Genomic DNA, 13,219 nt, shown 5'->3' on the forward strand with positions numbered 1-13,219 from the left:
ATGAGAACTAGACCTACAAGGAGATTCATTGGATAAATCATGATGGAACCCCAGATTATTTAGTTAAGGTTCTGGAAACCTTAAGGACCCTTTAGAATAAGCAATTCAGGGGTGCAAGGTAGAAGAAAAAGAGATCAAGGTCAAAACTTGGAAGTCGTTACTGCAACAGAAAATTTCTGGGAAGAACAAAAGGTGAAAAAGGAAATCCGAGCATGAGGGCTTCTATGAATGTAATCCGAGACTGACTCGTGAGTTTGAGAATAGATAGGGAAGATGTAGCCATGAAGACACCTCAAACTGCTTCAACAGAGGATTCCTGCAAAAAACCTAGGTGTAAGAGAATCAGAAAGAAAATCCAAGTAAAAGAGCTTCCATGAATGTAGTCCAAGACTGGCCCGTGGGTTTAAGAATCAGTGGGACAGACGCAACTTTGAAGACACCTCAAACACTTATACCAGGTTTCTTGAAGGCAAGAGGGATTCAAGGCAGCTCAAGAGATTTGATGAATATTACGCCAATCACAGCTGTAATATGTGTTCGAGATCCATCCAAAACTATCACCACCGAGGAAAATCGTTTTGGATCTAAATTTGGGCCCAATTTCCAGCAACCAAGAAAAGAAATGCTGAAAAATCACAAAGAAGTGGGATTTTCCCAAAAAGCTACTCCGGAGGAAGCAGAAATTGATGCGTCTGAGGGTACATCAAAAGGAGCCCCGACCAGTGAAACAAATGAGGAATGAGGAGCCAGTGCAGATGAAAGTCCTAATCCAACTAGTGGGGCATCTTGATGAGGCCTTATTACATTTTGCGGCATCCTGTTTGGATTTGTTTTTTAATTTTCTCATATTTGGAACTTATTTTTTGAACTTTCTTTTTATAAGGATATTTAAATGAATTTATGTTGAATGTTGAACCAAATTTACAACTTGAAATTCTTTGAATATCAACTGAATCAAAAACTATGTAAGTGATCAGAGTTACTGATTTTTGACATTGTGACTTGATTTAAAAATAACGATATTTGGTTTTACCCTAAAAGATACGCTCAAACACTATATACTTCTCTTGCAGGAACCAATATAGCCTTCTCATTCTCATGAAATAATGAACAAGATGCTTGGTATTAGGTATGCATAGGAGCGAACAACATGGGACATCACTTGTGTATGACGTTACTATACTTTAATTGAGGACGTTCAGTGATGATAACGACCTTCACGGATGGAATAGTCGAGTAGGTGAATTTAGTTCAGGTCAGCTGCTTAGAAATTAAACTCTAAATAAGATTTCCTGACTTTCAACAACACCTAGGCTATAACAGCTTCTTCTTAACAATCTTAAGAAATTGAATCCGTATACCCAGATTATAATATCATATATATACAATAAAGCTTGAGTTGTCCCTCTAAAGCAATTGGTTAAATGCCCCGGCTTTATGGATAAGATTCAGCTAGCTTGATAAAGGTGATTATAATATCTATACAATAAAACTTGAGCTGTCTCTCTAAGGCAATTGGTTAAACGCCCCGACTTTATGGATAAGATTCAGCTAACCTGATAAAGGTGTTTATATATTGAGCTGTCCCTCTAGAGAAATTGGTTAAACGCCCCGGCTTTATGGATTCAGCTAGCCAGACAATTGCAAATTAAATTTATCTAAAGAAGGAGTTTCGGTAAAGATGGACTAAGGGAGTTAAGGAACACTTGTTATAGTCAATTTCACAAGAGCACTCAGGAATTTCATTTTTAGACCGATATTTCCGCACTACCTTTGTTAGAAGAGCCTACGAAGCTTGAATAAATGAAAGATTTCAGAGAATTGAAATAGAAAGTCTAGTAATTGATTATGTTTGTTGCGTCATTTTGCCCACATCCGGTTAAAATACCAACCCAATAGGGGCATGTTGCAGTATCTAAAAGAACAGGCGAAAAAAAATGACATTTTGGTGGCTGGAACCTTAGAAAATAGAAAACCGACCTAAAACCAACTCATCAATTTTGGACATTTGTTAGAGAGCTATAACTCTGAAAGTGATAAAGAGCTATTGATTCCGTTGATATTCTTTGAACTCATGTTTATGATTTGATTCGATTGCGAGCCTATATTGAGAGGCAATGTTTTACATAATTTTTACATTTTTATATCTTTTTCCCTCCTAAAATAAGATAAAGGAAAAAACATTCTCAAACAAGACAGTCTCAAATGTGAAAAGTCCTGGAAGCCGTTGAGGCTCAACAATGCCAAATTTCGAGCATTTTACATTCTTGGAAACAATCAGTCCAAGAGACCATATAGAACTTGTGACATTGTCAACAACCTAAGAAGAAAATGGGGCACGATCGATTTTCGATGACCAGATCAGCAGACAAAGCACGAGACTCCACCCAGGAGATAAAACAAGATCTAATTCATATTGCATGCATCTTAGACATACTTAAGAGCATCACATTCATTTTTTTTTTGCATTTTGCAGCTTTTAGAGTCAATTTCAACTTCACAAAGAAGAATATTGGACTCAACAAATGACTTTCCAGTTTCATTCAGAGTCAATTTCAATTTCACAGCGAAAGATGTTGGACTCAACAAACATCTTTCCAGTTTCATTCAGAGTCAATTTCAACTTCACAGCGAAGGATATTGAACTCGAAACAATACAACTCTAGATTGGATTTCAACTTCACGACGAATGACATCCACTTCAAATCTCAACTTCACAACGAAGGAGCCATCCACGATTTCAACTTCACGACGAAGGATATCATGCCAACAATCCTTGGATTTCAACTTCACGACAAAGGATATCCAATTCAAGGCTCAACTTCACAACGAATGGGCCATCCACGATTTCAACTTCACGATAAAGGATATTGTGCCCACCAGCAACATACAATACTTGGATTTCAACTTCACGACAAAGAATATCCAATTCAAGGCTCAACTTTAGAACGAAGGGGTCATCCAGGATTTCAACTTCATAACGAATGATATCCGATTCGAGGCTCAACTTCAAAACGAAGGGGCCATCCATAATTTTAACTTCACGACGAATGATATCATGTCCACCAGTAATATACAATGCTTGGATTTCAACTTCACGATGAATGATATCCAATTCAAGGCTTAACTTCACAACGAAGGGGCCATCCACGATTTTAACTTCACGACGAAAAATATTGTGTCCACCAGTAACATACAATACATGGATTTCAACTTCACGATGAAGGATATCTAATTCAAGGCTCAACTTCACAACGAAGGGGCCATCCATAATTTCAACTTCACGATGAAGGATATCCAATTCAAGGCTCAACTTCACAACGAAGGGGCCATCCATGATTTCAACTCCACGACGGAGGATATCGTGCCCACAAACCTTGGATTTCAACTTCATGACGAAGGATATCGTGCCTAACGGATCGACTTAAAGTCATATGCAACAATAGAGATTCATTCCTTACCCCAGTTACAACATAACTCAAGGTGAGAAGGGTTATCTGTCACCAAAAGACCTTCAAGTTCGATTACATTCAGCTCAAAAGCACATCAAATTTACAACATAGCTTAAGTCAAGGAAAATTATCTATCAATGAGAACTGTCGAGTTCGATTCCATTCAGCTCGATGACACATCAACCGCAGGGTAGCAGCAAGGAAATACTTTTCGGTCAAATTTTTCACACAAATGTCTTTAAGTCAAGAAGAATACCAGGTCAAGAATAGCAATAAAAAGTCATTTTCTGATTTTTCCTACGATTTAACTTCACAATGAAGGATATCGAACCCAAAAGATCGACCCAACTTCACGACGAAGGAATCATCTGTAACACAACAACACTGAAGTTTTCAGACCAAGTTTCAGCTTTACGACAAAGTGTCTTGGTCTAGAAGACGATTCAGGGGCTACTTGCGAAAGTTTTGAGTTCGATTTCAACTTCACAATGGAGGATATTATGCTCAAAATTTTCCAGTTTAACTCAACCTTACGACGAGGGAGTCATTTCTTGATTCAATCCAAATTAACAGATTAATCATGACATCGGATTTCAACTCTACGACATTCGATAGGGACGAAATTTGTGTCTTTTAATCTTTGCCCTATTTTTGTTACACGATAATGCACAAAGAGGGGCAACTGTAGACATGTTATTTCGTCCCATCACACATTCATTTATATATTACATTAAACATATATAAATTATTTATTCTATTTTTTATTACACGTGACATGCCTGTTTCATTAAAAAATTACGGCCCAAATACAAATATTAGAGGCGGCCCAGCAGAGTAGCCCAGAAGCCAAACAATGCAAAGATGCACGCTCAGTAGCCCAAGACCAAGGAGCAACCCGAGACCTGGTTTCGACCCACAAAACGGTCAATTAGAGCCCGAAATAACCCGATGCAAATTAGGGGTTGTTATTTTCAACCTAATCCTCAACGTCGCTCCCCTCGAACCCACAGCAGCATGACTCTCCCCTCCGGAAGTTTCGACTACAACGTGAAGATCCAACCACCAACAGATGAAAACGTTAGACTCAATAAATCGAGTGTTTTACTCTGAATCAAATACCTAAAGATAGGTTTTTCTTAAACTATAAATAAATGTAAACAATACATTCGAAAGGGATGAGGGATTTTGAGTTATAAAAATCAAGAAACGAAAAAACCAATAAAAATTATCATATTTGAAATTCAAAGAAACCAATGTCAAGGTATTTCTATTTCATTAGCATGTTTTTTATTTTCTTTTTGTAAAAGCAAGGAAATAAATAAATAAAAAGGAAACTTTTTGTTACCTATGTTTCGGAGTTGTTCGGCCACCGCCAGTGGTGGTCGAGAGGCGGAAAGGCACCGATGCACGATGGTGTATGAATGATTTGGGGTTCGGTTGAATGTTTTTTAGAATGTAGATTGCATTTTTTTGTTGTATTGGTCGTGATTTAGGGTTGAGAGCGGTGACCAAGATTTTTAGGTATATCGGAGTGGGTTTCGGCCACCGATCTATAATGGACAGTCGGTCGTCTTGTGGTTTCAAAAGGGGGTTGATGTCACGACCGATGAGAGTTAGAGAGAAAAAGAGAAAAAGTTTGAGGGAAAACTAAAGGGGCTTTTGCTTTGAAATGGTGGAAATTAGAGGTTTTAGAAATTTTTTAATTTTTATATAATTCATTGGGTAAACCCATTAACCTATGCAGATCCCCTAGGGTATCCAGGTGTTTCTAAAGAAAATGGGAAAACCCTTATTTAGGTCCCTAATTATTTTAAGGCTCTCATTTTAGCCCCAAATCAATTTTAATTCCCCCATTTGCTTCGAAATTTGGCCCTGATTTGTTTTTCTTGCATATCGATCCCTTCACATTTTAACTTTATTTTGTATTTTCTTATCTTTGTTTATGTAAATATTATATTTAATTACAAATATATATTTTATTATTTTTTTCTTCCCATCATTATTGACATATATATTTTACTTTTATTTTGGTTTCTTTTTTCTTATTATTATTATTATCATTATATATACCTTTTGTTTTTTTACTTATTTTATTTTACTTATTTTTTTATTTATATTGTACTTATCTTGTTTACCTTTCTTTTATTTTTATTACCTTTATTTTATTTTATTTTATTTTTATTTTATTTTTATTTATTTTCTATTTATTTTTATCTTATTTTCTATTTATGTTTTTATCTCTTTTTTATCTTTGTTTCATTTGTTTTTATTTTCTTTATTTTTTGTATATATATATATATATATATATATTATCTTTATACTACTTATCTTATTTATCCTTATTTCATTTTTATTTTCTTTGTCTTATCTTACTTATTTTCTTTGTTTTATTTTCCCTTATTTTATTCTCTATCTAACACTTTTCATGAATTCTCAAGGGTATACTTTTAAAACCAATTGGAGGTAAGTAATCATGATCGTTATTTTACCATTTAATTTAATCTTTAAATTTATTGATTAAAGACAACTGTAAATTACGTAGTACCGAAAGGGCAGTTCAAGGGTGCTAACCCTTTCTTGATTATAACCGACTCCCGAATCCGACACATCTTTGATAAGACGCAGATCATATAAGAAATAAGGTATATGATCAACCCATTTGTTTTAAAATAAATGATCGGTGACGACTCCAATTCATTTAATCAAAGTAGAATTCCAATTCTGAGTCCATCCAAAAGACGATTCCGACAAACAGACAACTAAAGTCTTGCTAGTAATAATCATATTTTAATGCCCATTTGGAACTCACATAAAAGGATTAAGCAAAATAGACATTCATCAAAATGTCCAAATAATTGGAACAAAAACCATCATCGATATTATCCCAAAGGCCAAAACTCAAGTGTTAAAACACACTTATAGGACAGTACCAAGTATTATTAAAACCACCGACCACTGCTTACATTTCCAATGCTCCTGAGAATCATGAACTCATCCCGGAATCCAAGCCCACTCACTGTGACTGTGAACTCGGCTTGGCCAGCTGATTAGGTGTAAATGCATTTGTTCTTTAGTGAAATGGCCTTGTTCATCTGCTTGGGGACCATGGTGACCCAACACTGAATCCTCTTATAGAACTTGGGTTTAACCAACCTGCCCAAAACATAAGCCCTGGAGCGAACCATGAAATTGAGTGCCAATGGCACGGGTTGAGTGGGTGCACCATTGAGACTAGCCAAGTTAGCCCCTCCTCCATACAGGGGAATATGGCTCCCTTTCATCGTCACAATCAACGATCTTTGGCTCTTTCTGGATTGATAAAACTTGCGTATCTGCACAATAATAGAATAATGATTTTCCTTAGGACGAATAAATAAATGAACCCCCCATTATGAAAGAAGACAAAGTGCATAAAACATTTAATATTTGTTTGATGGGGACACTTCATGCGTGTTTACCGATCCGGTGGCCACGGTGAGCTGAGTGTAAGAGAAGGGTGTTGATGTTACATGGACCCCAAAAAACGTGGCTGTGTTTCGATATGTGAGCTTCAGTGTGCAGTTCATCGATATCATTTCTGTGCTCACTCCGGAGAAATCCGCACCCGCTTGAACCCTGAATTCGTTGAACCAAATGCTCTGCAAACCACAAACCCATCCCTTCCTGAGGTTAACGGGACCAAAATGAAAGGATGAAGAGAATGCATGTTAAATATGGTTACGTGTCTAGCCTTCATGGTGATTTTAGGTTTTTGGGGTCTACTAGCTCCCCATAGGACCAAAGAAAACGTGGTGAAGAGCACGAAGAAGCCGACGATGAATGCAAGGAAATAGCAACGTCGACAGTGGAGGCCGTTATACAGGGCGATCCTGATTATTTTTAGATTCGGGGCGAAAATAAAAAATAGCCCTAATATAAAAAAATTAAGAAATATATAATTTAAAAATTTTATTAATTTTTTTATTAAATTAAAAAATAGTAATTCATTACAATAAAAGATAAAAAAATATTTAAGAATATAAATACTTATAAAAAAATATTACATTCGATCATTTTTTTATGTAAAACCATTAATGATAGTATCAACATCAATGCTTTCCAATATATTTTTCTCAATATATAATATAACATTTGAAAATAAAAGAACGATCTTATCTAAAATGTGAAAATATATAAAATTAAAAGAAAAAATTTGAAAATGTGGTCTACCTAGAATTTTAAGAACAATCTTCAATATGATTCAAGCACCATAATTGATAATAAACAATTGTGACTTTACGTGTGAGAGAAATATGATAAATTAAAAAATAAAAATAATAATTTTCAGATGAATCGTGAAACATGAAAGATAAAAGAATCATACTAATTATACTTAAATTTTTTCTTCTCATTAAGTTTTGAAAAAATAATGTTAATAAATTTTTTTATTGATATGAAAAATCGAAAAAGAGATTTGGTGAATTGATAGTGGGAATTTGGAAAAACCAAAATAAATTGATTTTTTTTTTTAATTTTGAGAAAGAAATATTAAATTAGAATTTTATAGAAAAACAATTTATTAACGTTAATATAAAATTCAATAAAGATAATTCACACCTTAATAAATTTATGGGCTCCATTATTTTATTGAGTAAATTACGTGTTTAGTATATAAATTATCAGTTTTGGTCTTTTTTAGTACCTAAACTTTCAATTTTTTTCAAAATCATTCGTAAAGTTTAGTTTTTGTTTCCTTTTAGTACCCGTCGTTAAAAACTTTAGTCTTTTTATTTCATTTTAGTACACAATCAAAATTTAACGTTAAGTTTTTTTTTTTGAAATTTTAGGTACTAAAACAAACCAAAACTAATAGTTAGGTATTAAACGCGTTAAGTTTTTAACGACGGATACTAAAATGAAATGAAAACTAAACGTTAGATATGATTTTGCAAAAAAATAAAAAATTTAAGTACCAAAACGGATCAGTACTAATAGTATAGGTACTAAATTCATAGATTACAATATTTTATTTTACAATTTTTTAATTTATTATTAGAACAAATAATGTACTATTTTTTTTATTTTGTGGGCCCTAGATGGGAGCCCCTCCTGCCCTGGCCCAGGGCTGACCCTGCCGTTATAGTCACCTTCACCGTCGAGCAAGCCTTCTTCTTCGATGGCGTCGAACTCTTTCCACGGCTGCTTGTTGTTGCGGCCCTTGCAAGATTCATCGTGTTTTCGATGAGGTTTGAGCGATCTAGAGAGGCGCGTAGAAGATGACTTGCGTGACGAATGAGGGCTTAACGAGGAGTTGGAGTGTGTCAAGAGTAAGAAAGCTACAACACAAGAGTACAAAACAAGATAATAGATAATATGCTCTCTAAACCTTTAACAAAAGAATCATATATCTGCTGTTACAACTGAGCTTATTTATAGCTCTATGAGTACACGTAACCAACTATAACAGAAGCTTAACAATTTCATAACTGAAGCTTAACAACCTAAACACTAACTAACTCATGCTAGCTAACTCATAACCGAATGGGAATCGATTACATTCACCCGTCTTCTTCATTTCCATCAAGCCTCAATATCCCCAATGCTTTCTGAACTTCTAAAATAGCAGATTGATTAAAGATCCACATTCTCCACATTCTCCATGCTTTCCATCTTTCTAAGAAGCATCAACTCTCTAAACCAGCAGCAGATTAGGAATCAACATTCCCCATATTTTCTAACCTTCTAAACAATTGAGTGACCAAGTGTTTTTGACGATGCTTTACAAACATAGGCGCTGAGAGTGGCTTTGTCAACACATCAGCAACCTGTTCATAGGCAGGAACTTTATGCACTTGTAGTTTTCCAGCAGCCACCATTTCACGAACAAAGAATAAATCGAGCTCGACATGCTTGAATTTTGAATGAAGCACAGGATTAGCACAAACAACCACAACACTCCTATTGTCACACCACAGGGTTACTTTTCCATGCACGACAATATGTAGCTCCTTAAGCAAGGCCATAATCCACACCAAATCCGTAGCAGCAAAGGCAACGCTCCTATACTCAGCCTCAGTAGTAGAACGTGCAACAACTTGCTGCTTACGAGAACTCCATGTAATAAGATTACCTCTAAAATAGATACATAACCCCGAAGTAGATCGCCTGTCATCAATATCAGAAGCCCACGTGGCATCAACAAATCCAGTTAACGACAGTCTTTATGATGAAGTGAATCGTAACCCATAGTCAGCAGTTCCTTAAAGATAACACAAGATCCTCTTGACTGCTTGAAAATGTACATCACATGGTGCCTGCATAAATTGACAGGCCCTATTAACCGAGTAAGCAATGTTTGAACGAGTTACTACCACATATTAGAGAGCACCCACTATGCTGCGATACTCAACAACATTTGTAATGAGCTCACCCCTATTCACTGAAAGTATGCTTGTAGAGACCATGGGAGTGGGGAGTTCTTTCGTATCACCGAAGACAAATCACTCTAATAGTTCACGAATGTATTTCCTATGACTCAAAACTAAACCGTCAATATCATGGCACACCTCAACACCCAAAAAATAACTAAGGGAACCAAGATCTTTCAAAGTAAATTGTTTGTTCAAATCATTAATCACCGTTTGAACCTCATTTACATTACTCCCTGTTAAGATTATGTCATCAACATAGACTAGCATATATACTATGCTATCAGTAGTCTTTCGACAATGAATCAGATCGTGCCAAAACAAATCCTACAGAAATCAGATATCCTCGAAGATTTTCAAACCAAGCTCGAGGCGCCTGTTTCAGGCCATAGATAGCTTTATAAAGCTTACACACCAGTCCATCATTTCCTTGTTCATACCCAGGGGGCTGCTACATGTAAACTTCTTCAGTCAGCACCCCATTCAAGAACGCGTTGTTGATGTTAACTTGGAGAAACTGCCATCCCTTGGACAAGGCAAGTGAGATAATTATACGAACAGTGGTTGGCTTAACTACTGGACTAAACACTTCATGAAAGTCCACTCCAGCCTGCTGAAAGAACCCTTTGGCTACGAGGCGCACCTTGTAACGAGATACAGTCTCATCTGGATTTTTTTTCACTTTGAAGATCCACTTACAGTGAACTGCTTGTCATCCCTTTGGAAGAGAAACTAGTGACCAAGTTCCATTATTTACTAAGGCTTCATATTCCTCTTGAACCGCTTTAGCCCAGTGAGGACTGCGCATAACCTCCTTGAAGGTATATGGTTCCTTATCAAGACTGACAACCTGAAGTGCCTTTGGCTTGCGAATCCCATTTTTGCCTCTCGTAAGCATGGGATGGAAATTTTGAAGAGACGTTTGAGGACCAGCTAAGACAGGTATACTATCCTCTGGAATAGGTACTAGAGTTGGCATAGGCTCAACAACTGAGGGAGCAGATTCATCAACAATAGAGGATGTTCAACACGTTCTGAAAACTCAGAAGCTGTAGGCAGAATTGTACTAGACGATTCCAGAAATTCTGGAGCCACATAAACTACATGAGCATTACAAAGAACTATTTCTTCATTGTTCGATGTAACAACAACTTCATTGCTATGGCCAGCATTACAAGTAGAGTCATTAGTAACGTGATGAACAACAACATGCATCATGCTAGCGGTTACATCAGACGTACCTCGAGTACCCATGCAATCAACACACCTCGCTTTCGTATAAGGAAACTCTTCCTCGTCAAAGACAACATGCCGAGAAAGAATGACCTTGCCTGAATCATCCAAGCATCTGTAACCTTTATAAGAGGAATTATAACCAAGAAACACACATTTTTAGAGCGAGCTTGCAGTTTATGTTGATTAAAAGTGCGTAAACACGGAAAACAAACATTGCCAAAAACACGAATGAGAGAGTAATCTGGAGATTCTTTATAGAGGACTTCAAACGGTGATCGATCGCTCAGAATACTCGTAGGAAGCCTGTTTATCAGGTATACTGCTGACACAAAGGCATAGCTCCAAAACTTTAATGGCAACGAGGTTTGAGACAACATAGCAAGACCCATTTCAACTACATGTATATGCTTCCTCTCAGCCTTACCATTCTATTTAGATGTACCAGGGCAGGATATACGATGCAGGACCCCATTCGTTTTAAACCAAGACCTCAAAGCTTGATATTATCCACCTCCATCAGACTGCATCATCTTGATTTTATGTCTGAATTGCACTTCAATCATTTTAACAAAATCAAGGAAACATTGCATGACTTCAGACTTACGCTTGAGTAAATACACCTATGTGTATCGACTAAAGACATTGATGAATGAAACGTAGTAAGCAAAGCCATCTGAAGAAACAACTGGTGCATGTCCCCAAACATCAGACACGACTAATTAAAAAGACTCATTGTATTCAGTCAAGGACTTATAAAAGGGTAATTTTTGTGCTTTGCCTTGCATGCAAGCAGTACAAACATGAGTGAATTTAGACTTATTCGAAGGAACATTACAAAACTTCATAACATAAAGAAATACTTCTAAAGAAGGGTGGCCTAGCCTTCTATGCCACAGCTCCAACGCATCCTGCGAGCCAGAAACATTGTGGACTTGAAATTCTGCTTCATGCTTGGAACACAGAAGTTGACCATCATATTGCAGTATCTTATATAGCCCCTCATCCGTGAGCTTCCCTCGAAGAAGAAGAATTTCGGTCTGAGCATCCTTCACAAAGAACTCAGAAGCATGAAACTCAAGAAAAACGTTATTATCACGTGTGAATTGTGATACAGATAATAGTTTCTTCTTAATATTAAGAGCATGCAACATGTTTTGTAAAACTAAGGGTTTCTGTCTCGTAGGTAAGAAACCTCGACCGACATGATTGATGTTGATTCTTTCACCGTTTCCCATGAGTAATGTATTCACACCAGTATAGACAGTACCTGAGTCAAAAACTGATAGGTCATTTGAGACATGGTGCATAGCACCTGTATCAGGATACCAATTAGTTTCTGAGGGAACTGAAGAGTGAGTTGAACTAGTAGCAACAGAGGAGTTGAATGCTATAGGGGTCATGAAAGTAAAAGGTGGATGCCAGAAGGTACAAGGAATTGATAATATCCTGGAGTATGAGACATACCAATCATTCCTGGTATTCCTGGGCCAGCCGAGTAAAACATCGGTGAATATAAATCAGGAACAAACGACTGTGGAACGGTCGAGAAAGGCTGAAACATATGAGCAAACGCCTGCCCTCCAGATTGTTGTTTGACTGAATTTGTTCGAGCAAATTGTTTTTGGACATCACCAGTTTGCTCCTCACCTCTAGCTATACCCGTAAAGTCTTGATCAAAGTGGTGATAGCATTTTTGCACCACATGACCAAACTTGCCACACAACTGACATTGAGGTCTGTTTGAACTCCATCCTCGGCCTCGACCACGATAACCACCGCCTTGCTGATCCCGATTTTGGCCTGAACGTAGTTGTGATGCATTGTTCTCTTTAGCATCTACTTCAATGTTATTTACCTCCTTAGGTAAACAGTTCAAATTAGCCATAGCACCTTAATTCAGGAACAACTTTTGTCGAGCCTCGTAATCCATTAACATATCAGTCATAATGTCTAAAGAGAGACTCTCAGGAGATGCAATAGCAACGATAGACTCAAACTCCATCGAAAGACCAGCAAGAACAACACTTACATGCTCCTGTTCAGTAACAATACTACCAGATGCATTGAGTAAATCACGAATAGATTTAATCTTTGCAAGATACTCACTAATAGATAACCCAGACT

This window comes from Hibiscus syriacus, unplaced genomic scaffold (genome assembly GCF_006381635.1).
Source record: "Hibiscus syriacus cultivar Baekdansim isolate YM2019G1 unplaced genomic scaffold, ASM638163v2 tig00111942_pilon, whole genome shotgun sequence".
Classification (NCBI taxonomy): Eukaryota; Viridiplantae; Streptophyta; class Magnoliopsida; order Malvales; family Malvaceae; genus Hibiscus; species Hibiscus syriacus.